This window comes from Punica granatum, chromosome 8 (assembly GCF_007655135.1).
Source record: "Punica granatum isolate Tunisia-2019 chromosome 8, ASM765513v2, whole genome shotgun sequence".
In the NCBI taxonomy this organism is placed as follows: Eukaryota; Viridiplantae; Streptophyta; class Magnoliopsida; order Myrtales; family Lythraceae; genus Punica; species Punica granatum.
The window spans coordinates 12,833,130-12,845,839 of record NC_045134.1 but is presented as its reverse complement, the minus strand read 5'-3'; the positions used below and the strand labels follow the sequence as shown (position 1 = coordinate 12,845,839).

The window sequence follows — 12,710 nt, the reverse complement described above, 5'->3', positions numbered from 1 at the left end:
TAGACCCGGGTAACTTGCCGGCCCTCGACCTTCGGGTCGTAAAATGGCAAGTGGCGACTCCTTCTCACGTGCGTCCGTCGCGCGTCCCCGAGAAGGTGGACACTCTCAAGCCGCGTTGCATAGGCGCGCGCATGCGTGCCCCGACGAGACGAAATTCGGGTGCGCACGCTAACACTATTATATAATAAAATTAATACCATATTCATATCAATAATTTTATAACATGTATAATAACAAAAATAATACAATAATTGAATATGTTGTAGGGGGTTTTAAAAAAAAAATTTGGCAGAATTTCCCCATAAAATATTAAGATCCCATCATAACATTTGAACTTGTTGACACATTATCTAACATTAATTCAGAAATATCCAAAATCACAATGTGCACATGGTTCGACAGGTTCAACATGCATAAGTTTAACACAACAAGCAGTGAAGTTGAGAAAAACATAAATCCGATGTCACAAATATCTTAAAACAAACATAAACATCACAAAGTAATAATTGGACGAGGATGGGTCATCAGACTCCTAGGGACTCTCCTCCTCATCTCATCATCGTCCTCGTTGGACTCCTCGACCACATGTCTCCCCTTCTTGAACCCAGATTTACCTTTTTTCTTCGTTTGATCTTTCTTGCTAGGGCAAATTACAAAAACAAAAAAACCTAAATTTTGTAAAAAGTCTCAATTTTATCCTAAAATTTACTTTGTAATAAAAAAATCCACATGTTTTGAAAATCGTCTTAGATTTGGCCTCTCGTTATCATTCTGTTAAGTTTTTCGTCTATTTGCCTACATGGACTTTATGGTACCCAAAAAGTTTACACATCATCTGATGATCTTTTCTTTTCTTTACAAAAATAACCTAATTTTTAAGAAAAGTCTCAATTTTGTTCTAAATTTTGATTTGTAATTTAAAAAAAATACATATTTTAAAAATTTCTTAGAAATGGTCAATGAGAGAAGATGCTAGCCGGGGCAGACTTTAGGAGTACTGCAAGGAGACCCGGATGGGGAGAGAGGTTATTTCCAAGACAATTTATAAAACATATGGTTTTTTTTCATTACATACCAAATTTATGATGAAATTGAGACTTTTTTGAAGGTTGGGATTTTTTATTTAACCTATTTTATTTGTTTATTAATGAAGGTTTTATGAGTGTTGTTCATGAACGTTTAAAATGCCACCTTTGTAATGCCAGCCAACGATTTCAACATCTCTGTATCGAATAATCAAAAGCACGCACAAATTAAACATATCTTAAAATAACTTTTATAGTTGCAACTAACAAAATACTCTTCCAAGTGACATGTGTGTGTGTGTGTGCGCGTGCGCGCGCGCCAAATTGATGCCAAAATGTACCAAATTCAACGGACCCGAAATCATGCCAAAAGAGACCCAATACATGTCCAAAACTGGGGACTCAAATCATCCAGACCTCGAGGCTTTCTATTGTAAATGAAGCTGTCATTGAAGGGAGGAGCCATTGAATCATGTAGAGGCCAAGAGGTAGAGGAGGAACAAGCTAAATCAGAGATTCTACGCCTTGCGGGTTGTGGTTCCGAATGTATCGAAGATGGACAAAGCTTCTCTCCTGGGCCATGCTATCTCATACATTAAGGAACTCAATGTGAAGCTCCAGGAAGCGAACACCAATAGGGAGGATTTGTAGAAGCAATTGGATGCATTGAACAAGGAGCTTGCGAGTAAAGACTCGCGAACCCTGCCTCCCCCAGGCGACAAAGATCTCAGCTCGTCCAACAATCTCGGAAGTAAGCTGTTTGAAAGAACTCATGAATCAAAGGGGGAGTTAGGGTTTTCCTATTTGGGGGAAATTGTTCTTTGAGATGGAGAGGCGTGATATAAGGGGGAGAGGGTGGGAGATGGTGATTTATTAAAAAAAAAAAGGTCTGAAGTTAACAGTCCACGGATGCAAAATTGACGGAATTATAACGGATATCATTTTTGATACAATTTAAAAAATTTATGGTTTTTTTATTACAAAATAAAATTTAGGATATAATTGAATTTTTTTTTAATTTGGATTTTTTTTTTGTCATTTGCCCTTCTGCTCTTATGCCCTTCTTGGATTTTTTGCTCTATTTGTCTTCTTGAATAGCTTGAGGATCATACCCTTCATTATCCCAATCTCATTGTGCACATGGGCTAAGGGGTCTGGTCTGACATGTGCTATCCTAGAATGCCCTGCTTCGTGGCAATTTGGGCGAGGAGCCCAATTGAGCCCATAAGTTCGTCCCTTCTTGTTCATCCCCACGATCTTCCGCCAAGTCTCTGCTTGGGTAGTATCAGCTAGCGATAAGGTATTCGTATGCTGAGAAGCAACCTCCTCGACCTTTTCCTACACAAAGAATCAATACCAAACCATTATGCATGACGGTATATGTGATTCTTCCAAAAGCAGTATAAATTAATCATTTTTCATGTATTAACTTACATGTGTCTCCTTCGCAAAAGGACTAATTTATGCCTTAGTTTTGTTGCTTTTATGTAATTTTTCAAACATGTGGGGCACTGTGGGTTCTTCACCCATGGCCTTCTTCTGCAAAGGATGAATGGACGGCTTAGCACGATTATTTCTATCATAACAAAAAAATAAACATATTAAGTATTTTACAAGACGCACCTCTCGATATGTGTGCGTACTTATGATAACTCCTCCCCAGTATACTGAAGCTCCGACATTGGATAGTCGATTGTACTTGTTTTGTTGACCTTCTCTAGAGAACGTGTCTTTCGCCCATTCTCTCTCCAACTCGGTCAAATGAAATCCAATCATTTACATGAAAAGTGCAAAAATATAAATTAATTTTCAATATTTGATCCTATGAAAACAAATTTTATTTAGTAAACTTGTACAAAAATGGACAAATAACTAGTATATATTTAAATTTGTGAAAACTGTCGAACTGGAACTATGCTACATAAGGAATTGGATAGTGTGGCCTCCAGTTATCACATTAACTTGAACTAAATGAAGCATCTAAACATATAAGAAAAGTATGAAGAATTCTAAGTGAAATCAATCCTATACAAATATATATATATATATACATATGCGCGTTCTGACTTTTTTTTTCCCCCCATTTTGCAATCACTACGAAAGTATAATTACTTTCAAAAAAAGATATCGGAAGATATAAAATAGAGAGAGAGAGGGAATGAACGGGTTTGTTGTGTTATGCCCCTTGGCTCCTCTTATAGTCTTATGTTCGTTTATAGAACGAGTATTCCGTGTCGTGGCACCAAAATTTTGTTTCGCGGCACTAAGCATTGGGTTTGTTCCGGATAGTAAGTTTGGTGTCGGGGCACCATCGTCCCACTTGCTGTTTGCATCTTCAGTCAATTCGGCCCTAAATATATATATATATATATATATAGTCAAACTCCTCTTAAAGCATGATTAATCATTGTTAACTAACTTATTCCCAATCACAAAATCGAACCATCCAAACAACAACTGAATTGTGTTGCCTTTCAAGGGAAAAAAAAAAAAGAATCATCCGGCCAACATCAATCATCTAACCCCATCTACACACCCATCTACGGTTTTATTTACTCCAATCATTATTATTTATTTATAGGCAAATTCTGTGGTGCAATGATAACTCGATGAAATCGAGTTTAAGTAGGCACTACTGAGCTAATAATTGGAGCTAGTGCGTTGAGATAGTCGAATTTTAGGTTATTTTTCGGTTATTATTAGGCTAGATTTTATTTTGCATGCCGTTTAGTCTTTTGAATTCTTTTTCAAATTATTCTGTGATTATTCCCTATGAATTGTGTGCTATTAATTCGAGTTCTATTTTAATAGTTGTTCTAGACTTTGAAGTGCTCGAGAGTTCAAGATGATTTGCACGGAATATCAAAGGAGCACGTGGACTTCTTTGTCGGGCCGGGTTTTGGCCTATTCATGAAGAGCTGTGAAGTTTGCTTCTAGAAGTTTTCGGATGTGGACTCGATTTGCTTGGATATCAAGGAGGGAATATCTTGAAGATATAATTATGGAAGAGAAGGTTATCATAGATATCTCTTGTTGCTTAATTATAGAAATTTTGAAATACAAGAGATATATTAGGATTACATCTAGAATTTATAAACTAAAGCTTTTATATATATATATATATATGGAGGGCGGCCACAAACACTCATGTACACACACGAACAAGTCAGAGGGAGGTGGCGGCTTGATTTTGGGAACACGATGACAGAGGAGAGCCTCGGGTGCTTTGGGTTTCAGCAGGCTTTTGTGAACTTCTTTTTATTTGTTTTAATGAATATTGTGAATTCTCCCATGTGTTATCTAGTCCGTATGTGCTAAGTTTTTATCCTAGGATTATGATGGAATCTATAACGTAGTTAATTTTATTGTTCTCTCTTGACCTTTCTTGTCTTTGATTTCGATTCATTTATCTTTATCTGTGCTTTATGCTTTCAAATACTTGGCCGCTAATTGAATTGATCAAAATATATATTTGAACTCGAAAGGGAAATTTTAGATTTAGATTGAGGTAAGGATAGCCTAAGATCGACTTTGATAGATCATTTCGAGGGAAGATTCGGGTCTACGGTTGAATTGTGGGTATGATAGAAATATACCTATTCACCTTAAGTAGCCAAAGTAGGGTTGGATCTTAATGAATTTATACTAATTCGGTAACCATAGAAATATAGGGAATCAATTAGTGTAGGTATTTTCTTAGGGAATTCGAAACAACCTTACGAATAAATTAGAACCCTAGGTTAATTAATTGAGTCCTAGACAAGTTAGTGATAGGGAGAATTAATTAAATAACTGAAGTGCTAGGGGAAATCGCAGTCCTAGGCAGTCGTCATTGAGTGAATTTTGGGTCTGATTTAAATTAATTGGTTTAAAATTTAGTTACTTTTTATTTTTCTCAAAATTTCCATTAATTAATTGACTGTTTGACTTTGGCTAGATTACGATAATTTTGCCTACTACTAGAATTTTTAGGAGTAATCTTAGTGGGACCATACTTGATTCACTTCGATATTATTTGTTTCGACCCATATAATTTCGGGGTGGAAATAGGCTAATAAGTTTTTGGCGCCGTTACCGGGATAATCTTGAAAATTTCTGTTACTTGTGAAACTAAGTGATTTAGCTGTCGATCAAGTTTTAATTTTTCTCTTGTTTTATTGCTCTACAGGTGGATGAGACGTAGTAGAAATGCATAACGTCTTCCTTTTGATCCCGAAATTGAAAGAACTCTCCATTGGCTTCTTCAAGAAGCTCGTGCACGTCAGAACGAGATGGCGGACAATGCAGCTGACAACAATAATCAACAGAAACAACTGTTGCAAGGCAATGAAGGTGACCAAGACGAATGACCTATGGATGAATTCATTGTACCGCGTGTCTTGGCTAACAGATCTAGCATTCAATCACTTGCCATCCAAGCCAACAATTTTGAGATTAAGCAATCCGTTATGCAAATGATCCAGAACTCCGTAATGTTTGGAGGAGCACCGACTGAGGATCCACGTAAGCATCTGCACTGGTTTCTTAATATTTGTGACACTTTTAAGCAGAATGGGGTTTTAGATGATGCTATTTGTTTATGATTATTTCCATTCTCTTTAAAGGATAAGGCTAGTTAGTGGTTAATGCCTTTGCCTGCAGGTTCGATTACTACTTGGGCGCAAATGGAAGAGCAATTTTTGGCCTTGTATTTCCTGCCGTCGAAGATAGCGAAGATGAGAAACGACATTATGACCTTTCAACAATTCAAGTTCGAGTCAATTGCTGAAGCCTGGGAGAGGTTCAAGGATCTACTTGTTAGATGTCCTTATCATGGCCTTCGGGGTGGATGGAGATGTCTTCCTTCTACTGCTTAGATATGATATCACAGCTTCTAATTTAGTATGTAATCAATTAAAAAACATGAGCAATTGATAAATTTATACGATTTATTTCCATATTGGAAGAAAACATAATGTGGGAACTAAATTCCTACGAAAAAGATTAAGGGGTTGATACATGTCATAACATATTATAGGGTCCGACAACAACCACCCATAATGCTTGTTTTTGAAATTTTGAATTTCATTGTCCCGCTAATATACCAAGCACTCGAAGAAAAACACCAAATCATTTCCCTCTCGTCAAGGCCTCATGTTTTTGTGATGGATAGTGCGGTAAGTTAAAACATTAGTAGATGAAGAAGAAAAATAAGAAGAAGGACGATGAAGATGTGCGAATGAGAATGGAGTTACCTTCATTATGTGGGGTATTATATGGGAGTTGAAGGGATGTGAAATAACCGATGTGTCTATTGAATTGGATTGATTGAAAGTCTGATGCCCTGTTTGGATTCACAGTTAATTGATTTTAACTTTAACTTTAACTTTAAACACACTACACAACAAAAATACACATTTTCCAATTCAAAAATTTTAACTTTAACTTTAACTCAACACACTATACAACAAAAACACACGTTTCCCAAGTCAAATTTATAATCACATCTTATTTATCTTTTTCCACAATCAAAATTAAAGTAACTTTAACTCTGAAACCAAACGGTCCCTGATTGTTTCTTCACTGTCATGACAAAAAATTTTAAGGGTTTTTACCCTAAATGATCAATAATTTACGCGTTTTGTCAAATTTATCACATACTTTTCTTTTTGTTAGCTATATCCTATAGTTTACATTTTGCTTCAAATTTATCCTGCCGTTATATCTCCTCCAATGTCTAATGGTTTTGTTACAGTAACCCCTTTAATCCGGAATAGATTTGAAAAAAATTAAAATCATGTGATAGTTTTAAGGAAATAATTAAAATCATATAATAGATTTGGGATAAAATTGAAATCATGGGATAGATTTGGAGCTTACTAACGTTTCATTAACAGACAACAAAAACGGTGTGATAGATTTCGAGTAAAATGTAAATCATGGAATATATCTGACAAAAAAAAGTATAGAATAAATTTGACGAAACGCGTAAATCATGAGCCATTTGACGTAAAAATTCCAAAATTTTATATGTTGTGACAATTTGACATGCCAACTAACAGTTGAAACCGCAGGAATCGACATCATTGTTAAATGAGGAATTAACGTAATATAGGTTTATGTTCACATTGATTGTTTAAGACAAGCTTGTTTGGTCTTGACATGCGATAATAGTTGGTGCAATGCTTGCAATATTATTGGTTGAGTGTTGACCAATCAGTCATGACTGCCTTATAAACCGATAGTTTTTTTTTTCCCCTCAAAAAGTTGTGCTGAGATTGCACTTTTTGAGAAAAATGCAACATATTTATGATAACAACTGTCATGACAACAGTGACATGATGAAATGCCAAGACATTTGATTATAACATGAGGCAGGCACAAACTTGAAATATATTATGAAAATGATTATTTACTATGTAGTAAGAAATTATTATTGCCTATATCGGATGTTATGAATGAATATTGCTGATTTTGGGTCAGCAAGCTACGGCTACTTCTACACCCATTCACTAGAAATACTAATCTCATGCCCGTGTTGTTGCTTGGCAGTAGAAACGTGTAGGGAATGTGAATTTTTATTTTGTGGATGATTAACCGTTTGTTTGGCTTATGTTTTACACATAATTAGTTGTATTGATCCTCTATTGGCAAGAGTCTCGGATTTCACCTTGTATTGTGCATCTTTTCTTTTGTGATAAATGATTTTGAGTTATTGTGATTATCAAATTTTGATCTATACACTTCTATAAAGTTGAAATAATATTCAATTCAAGTTTGATTTATTTGCTCGCGCGCAGACTTCTCAGATGATAAGGACAGTTAAGATATGTTTCAATACTTAATGAAATTTGCCAGTGCAAATCATCATTTGATTTGGCTTATATAAGCCCATAAGCCAAAGGTGTGCGTTGAAACCAGTGAAAGTATTGAAAGCAGTTTATGCTAATGATTCTTGTCATGCTTATTTTGAACAGAAGAGCTGCATATTGGTCATTACTAGTAACTAAATGTGTCATATCGCCATGAAAATTCCCTGAAAGTAGTAATGTGGTGCGACAGCGGATTGGACATATCTTGACAGTAGTGACTTAGGGATTTCTTTCATGATCTGGGGAAGATCTTGTAATATATTCTAGAGATGATTTATTTCCTAGGGGAAATTGCTTAGGTAATGATAGAAATTGATATTGGATGCCTTTTATTGAAAAGAAAGCTTATGGTCACCACAAATAAATAATTTTACTTCATAGCTCTCAATTAAATTGGAAAAGTTATAATACTAAGTGTAATTTTTAATATAAATCATGATAAGTAAATTATAATAAAGGATTTGAAATGTTAATTACGAACTTGCGAGATATATTTTATAAATTTTTTAAGCTAATTCATGCAAGTGAATACCAACTAATTATGTAACAGTATTATTTTTGTTGTGTGTGACTTTGTGTTTTGGAGATTTAATATTCAAATATTTGCGCTTTTAGAATTTTACTTTTGAAGAAGTACCTCTTGAAATATGAACAAATTTCATACTATTATTGAAATTCTTTCTCAATTCGACGAACTTTAGCTAAGAAGAAGTTTAGATTTGTCAAATGCCACAACGAGTAAATGTTTGTAACAACATGTAATAATAATTGTCATGACAAGTTGCATAAATGATATTTCTGTGTGTGCTTTTCTATGGCAGTTATTATCGCCACGATCAATTAAGGAATTTATCGTGTCCCTTGATTTAAGGACATTCAACTACGGCAATCTTTTTCGGTGCAAATATGGCAATTAAAATTAACAAAATATCCAACCCTTTTTCTTAAAAAAAATGATATTCTAATGCGCCGATCATTGGAGAAAAAGAAACTTGCCGCTGCCACCATTAATACATGGTGTGCATACCCGAATTTCGTCTCGTCAGAACCCGCATACGTGCACACGATCGCACGGCTTGAGAGTATCCACCTTACTGTGGGACGCGAATGGACGCGCATGAGAAGCAGTCGCCACTACCTTTTACGACCCGAAAGTCGAGAGTCCGTGAGTTGCCCGGGACTAGGAGTAAGGAATACACCTTGTTTACTAACGCATATGGTCTTGCGGAACCAAGAGTTTTGAGTTCGGGGGTTCTTTTACGTGCGAGCCTATATCCCGCACACCATGTCGATACTTTAGTTTGTTTAGGGTTTGCCACTTTTAGTTTGTTTACCACATATGTTAGGTTTCACTCGACTTGCTCAGTTTGACATCGTACATTAGTTGAAAAGCGATCAATTCGGACTAAGAGCCCGAGGGAACCCTTGTATCGAGGGTCCAGCCCGCCGTCCTCGCGTTTCAGTTCGTCGGGCCATGATGATCGATTCCCCGCGCAAGCCGAAACCAAGAAATGCAAAGCTTACTCATCCTCAGGGGGTGTAGATTGACTCAACCGATTCAGCGCTTGAACTGCTCACTCGCCGACTGGGATCGTTACATGAATATATGTACAAAAAAATTCCTCGCTTTGCACTCTCAAATAAATACTTGAAGTCTTGAGAAAAGAAAAAACTCTAGCCTTAACTTCTCCCATTGCTCAAATCTTGCATTCTCATATTCAAATTGCCTTCATCCCCCGCTCAAATTGCCGATTGTAATCATCATCCTTCCTCATTTGGTTGAAATTGCTAATTCTAATCGTCATCCTTCGAGCACTGTTGTGTGCTATTGTCTGCTTCGAGCTCTCCGCTGCTGTGCACCGATGATGTTGGTACTAGCGATGAAGATTTGGAAGACATTTGATCTGTTTGTTCATCCTGTATTATGTTGTTAGCTTTTTGTTTCTATTTCGAGACTTTAAGTTATGAACTGTGACTTGTTTATATATATATATATATATATATATTATTTTTTAATTACAGGTAGAATCTTATTATTCACGATTCGATTCTACGATTCACAATTCACGATCATCGACTGATTCCAGCTAGAATCACAATTCTGTTAACCTTGTCGAGAGGCATTTGGAACCCTTCTGGAGCTACTCGGGAAGCCTAATGATTTATGCAGTCCGATCTGCAATGTCCTCCTCAGCCCTTGGGCTGGGACCGGGTGGGCCTAACCTCGGTTGTTAATGCTTCGCGTAATGAGCTAGTAGCTCGGGAACTTTGCTAGAAGGGCCCTTCTTTTTTCGGTCGAGAGTCACTCATGAGGTAAAGATGATTTCCGGAGAGCAGTGTGAAGAGTGCTCTATGGTCCTGAGAACCCTTAGAACTGGACGCATGGTTGTTAGACTCGCGAGTCGAACCGTAGAATCGCACGATTCTACGATTCACAAGGGGACTAGCGATTCCAATTTCATCCCAGGAACCGAAATCTTAGAATCGTGGTAATATCACGTCCAAAGTCGTGGAATCGTAGAATCAGTATGATTCTACCGATCCTACATTAGGCTCAAAACTAAAAATTGAACCAAGCCCAGTCCAGTTATTCGGCCCATAGATCAACGTGATTGGATTTTTTTTCCTCTTCTACTAATCGATGAATCAATGGAGAATCGACTCCTGACTTCTGAGTTCTGTCGAAGTCTTGAAGAAAGAATATACTCCAGTCCTAGTTTCTCTCATTGCTCAAATCTTGCATTCTCTTTTCAAATCGTCGTCCTTCTATATACATGCTGTTTTTTTAATTGCAAGTAAAATATTACGATTCCCAATTTGATTCTACAATTCACGATTCCACGACCCTCAACCAATTCTAGTTAGAATCGCGATTCTGACAACGTTAGGTATGAGGAGTCCCACTCTAAGCACCTCATTCTAACCGGAGCTAGATTTACCATTTGGGGGAGCACATCAAGTTAAAGAGCAGATTTAAGCGCACGTGGATTACGCATTAGAAGGACTTTCAAACTAAAACAGGTCAGTCCTCAAGTACTAATTACTTATGTTGCGTCTGTTTCATAGTAGGATTTTAAAATCAGATTTTGATTTTGATTTTGATTTTGAGTGGAATAAATGGGGCCCACCCTTTGACTTTGTATGAGTTATGTTGTTTTGTTGTGGAAAAAAGTGGTATAAATGGGGTCCACTATTTGACTTTGTATGAGTTATTTTGTTTTGTAGTGGATAGAGTTAAGTTAGAATTGTGATTCTAAAATATAATCTTGAAACCAAACAGGCCCTTAATTTCTACTTTCAGTGCTTGTTTTCAAAACAATACGGGATAATTGGCAACATTTTCTTTTCTTGGAAAGCGTGTCTAAAATGAATTTTGGAACATGACGCCCACTTTCCGGAGACCTTTCTTTAAAACCCCAATTACTCGTATTTTTAACAAAAAAAATGCACTCTAGTATTCCCTGATTAAAATCCTTTCGATTCATATAATTTATTTAGTAGGAAAATGATTCGAGATGAAGAAATAGATCTTCTCACGTAACGAGAAATATTCATGTCGGTGTTTTTTAGTAAAAAACTATTTTCTAGACCTGAGGATATTTTTTAATAATTCTTCTCTGCTCAAATGTGCTCTAAAATCCCGAAAAGGTGAAAATGAAGTTTTTTAAAAAGTTTGAGGACGAACACGCTATTATTCCTGACAAAACCAGTTCAGCTCGAAGTAGTTGAATTGACTTCGGCCAAAATGTGAAATTTAAGACGGATGCGCAATCATTGCTAGCACCTCCTACGGAGGTGCGGGTTGCAATCCGCACCCAGGACCCTGGGCGCAATTAGTAATCGCGCCCGAGGGCTAGCTGGCCATCCTTATCTGGACGACCTACTGGCACTCGTCCGACCTCTAAAAATTTTGAAACAATCTTTTGTTTTTGCCTCTGAGCTTTCATTATTTGCAAAGTAGTCTCCCACTGCCCTTTGTGTTATTTTTTGGAGAAATGACATTTGGTCATTCTCATGTGTTGAGAATATGCCAAAACCTTGACCCAAAGTCTCAAAATTAACCTAAACTCTTCCCAATTAGTGAGGTAAACCCGAATTAGAGGTCAATTAAATAGATTAGAGCCGATTTCCAGAAGCTTGGTTGGAGAAGAAGATAAAGGTCGAATTTCCAGAGGTTGGTCGGCTGTTATTTGAGCATTCTAGCTTGAGTGATGGTCGAGCCATCCCTCTCTCAACCCTTTTTTTTACTCTACACACAATTTTCTTGAGGAAAAACAGAATTTTCGGGTATTTTGTGACATATTTATGTTAATGCACCTAGATTGGATGTATAGACTCTAGGATGCTATGTTAATAGGATGTTAAGAAGATTAATTTCATGTATATTGGCTTAATCTTCCTAATTAAGCATTAATTGTGTGTGATTAGTGCCTTTCTTAGGATTAATCGATAGTGGCATGTTAATTAGTCTCTAATTTGGCTTAATCCCATGACGTATTTTCGGTATTTTTGTGACATATTTATGTTAATGCACCTAGATTGGATGTATATACTCTAGGATGCTATGTTAATAGGAAGTTAAGAAGATTAATATAATGTATATAGGCTTAATCTTGCTAATTATGCATTGATTGTGTGAGATTAGTGCCTTTCTTAGGATTAATTGGTAGTGGCATGTAAATAGATATAATTTAGCTAAAATCATGTGTAATCGGACTAACTACGAACTTGGCTACGAATAATTAGACTTGAATTGCTTAAATAGTCAAAATTGACATGAAATTGAAGTTGTGTACATTCTCTAATTTTTTAAAAAAAATAAATTATGCTTGGG

The 12,710-nt window shown here is 36.4% G+C and overlaps 1 non-coding gene across 1 annotated transcript; it reads right to left on the bottom strand.

The window, feature by feature from the left end:
- Window positions 1-5,737: 5,737 nt before the first annotated feature.
- LOC116189681 lies at window positions 5,738-5,844 on the bottom strand. Its single transcript, XR_004152452.1, has one exon. It is a non-coding gene; the product is annotated as a small nucleolar RNA R71 (small nucleolar RNA).
- Between the last annotated feature and the right edge of the window lie 6,866 nt (window positions 5,845-12,710).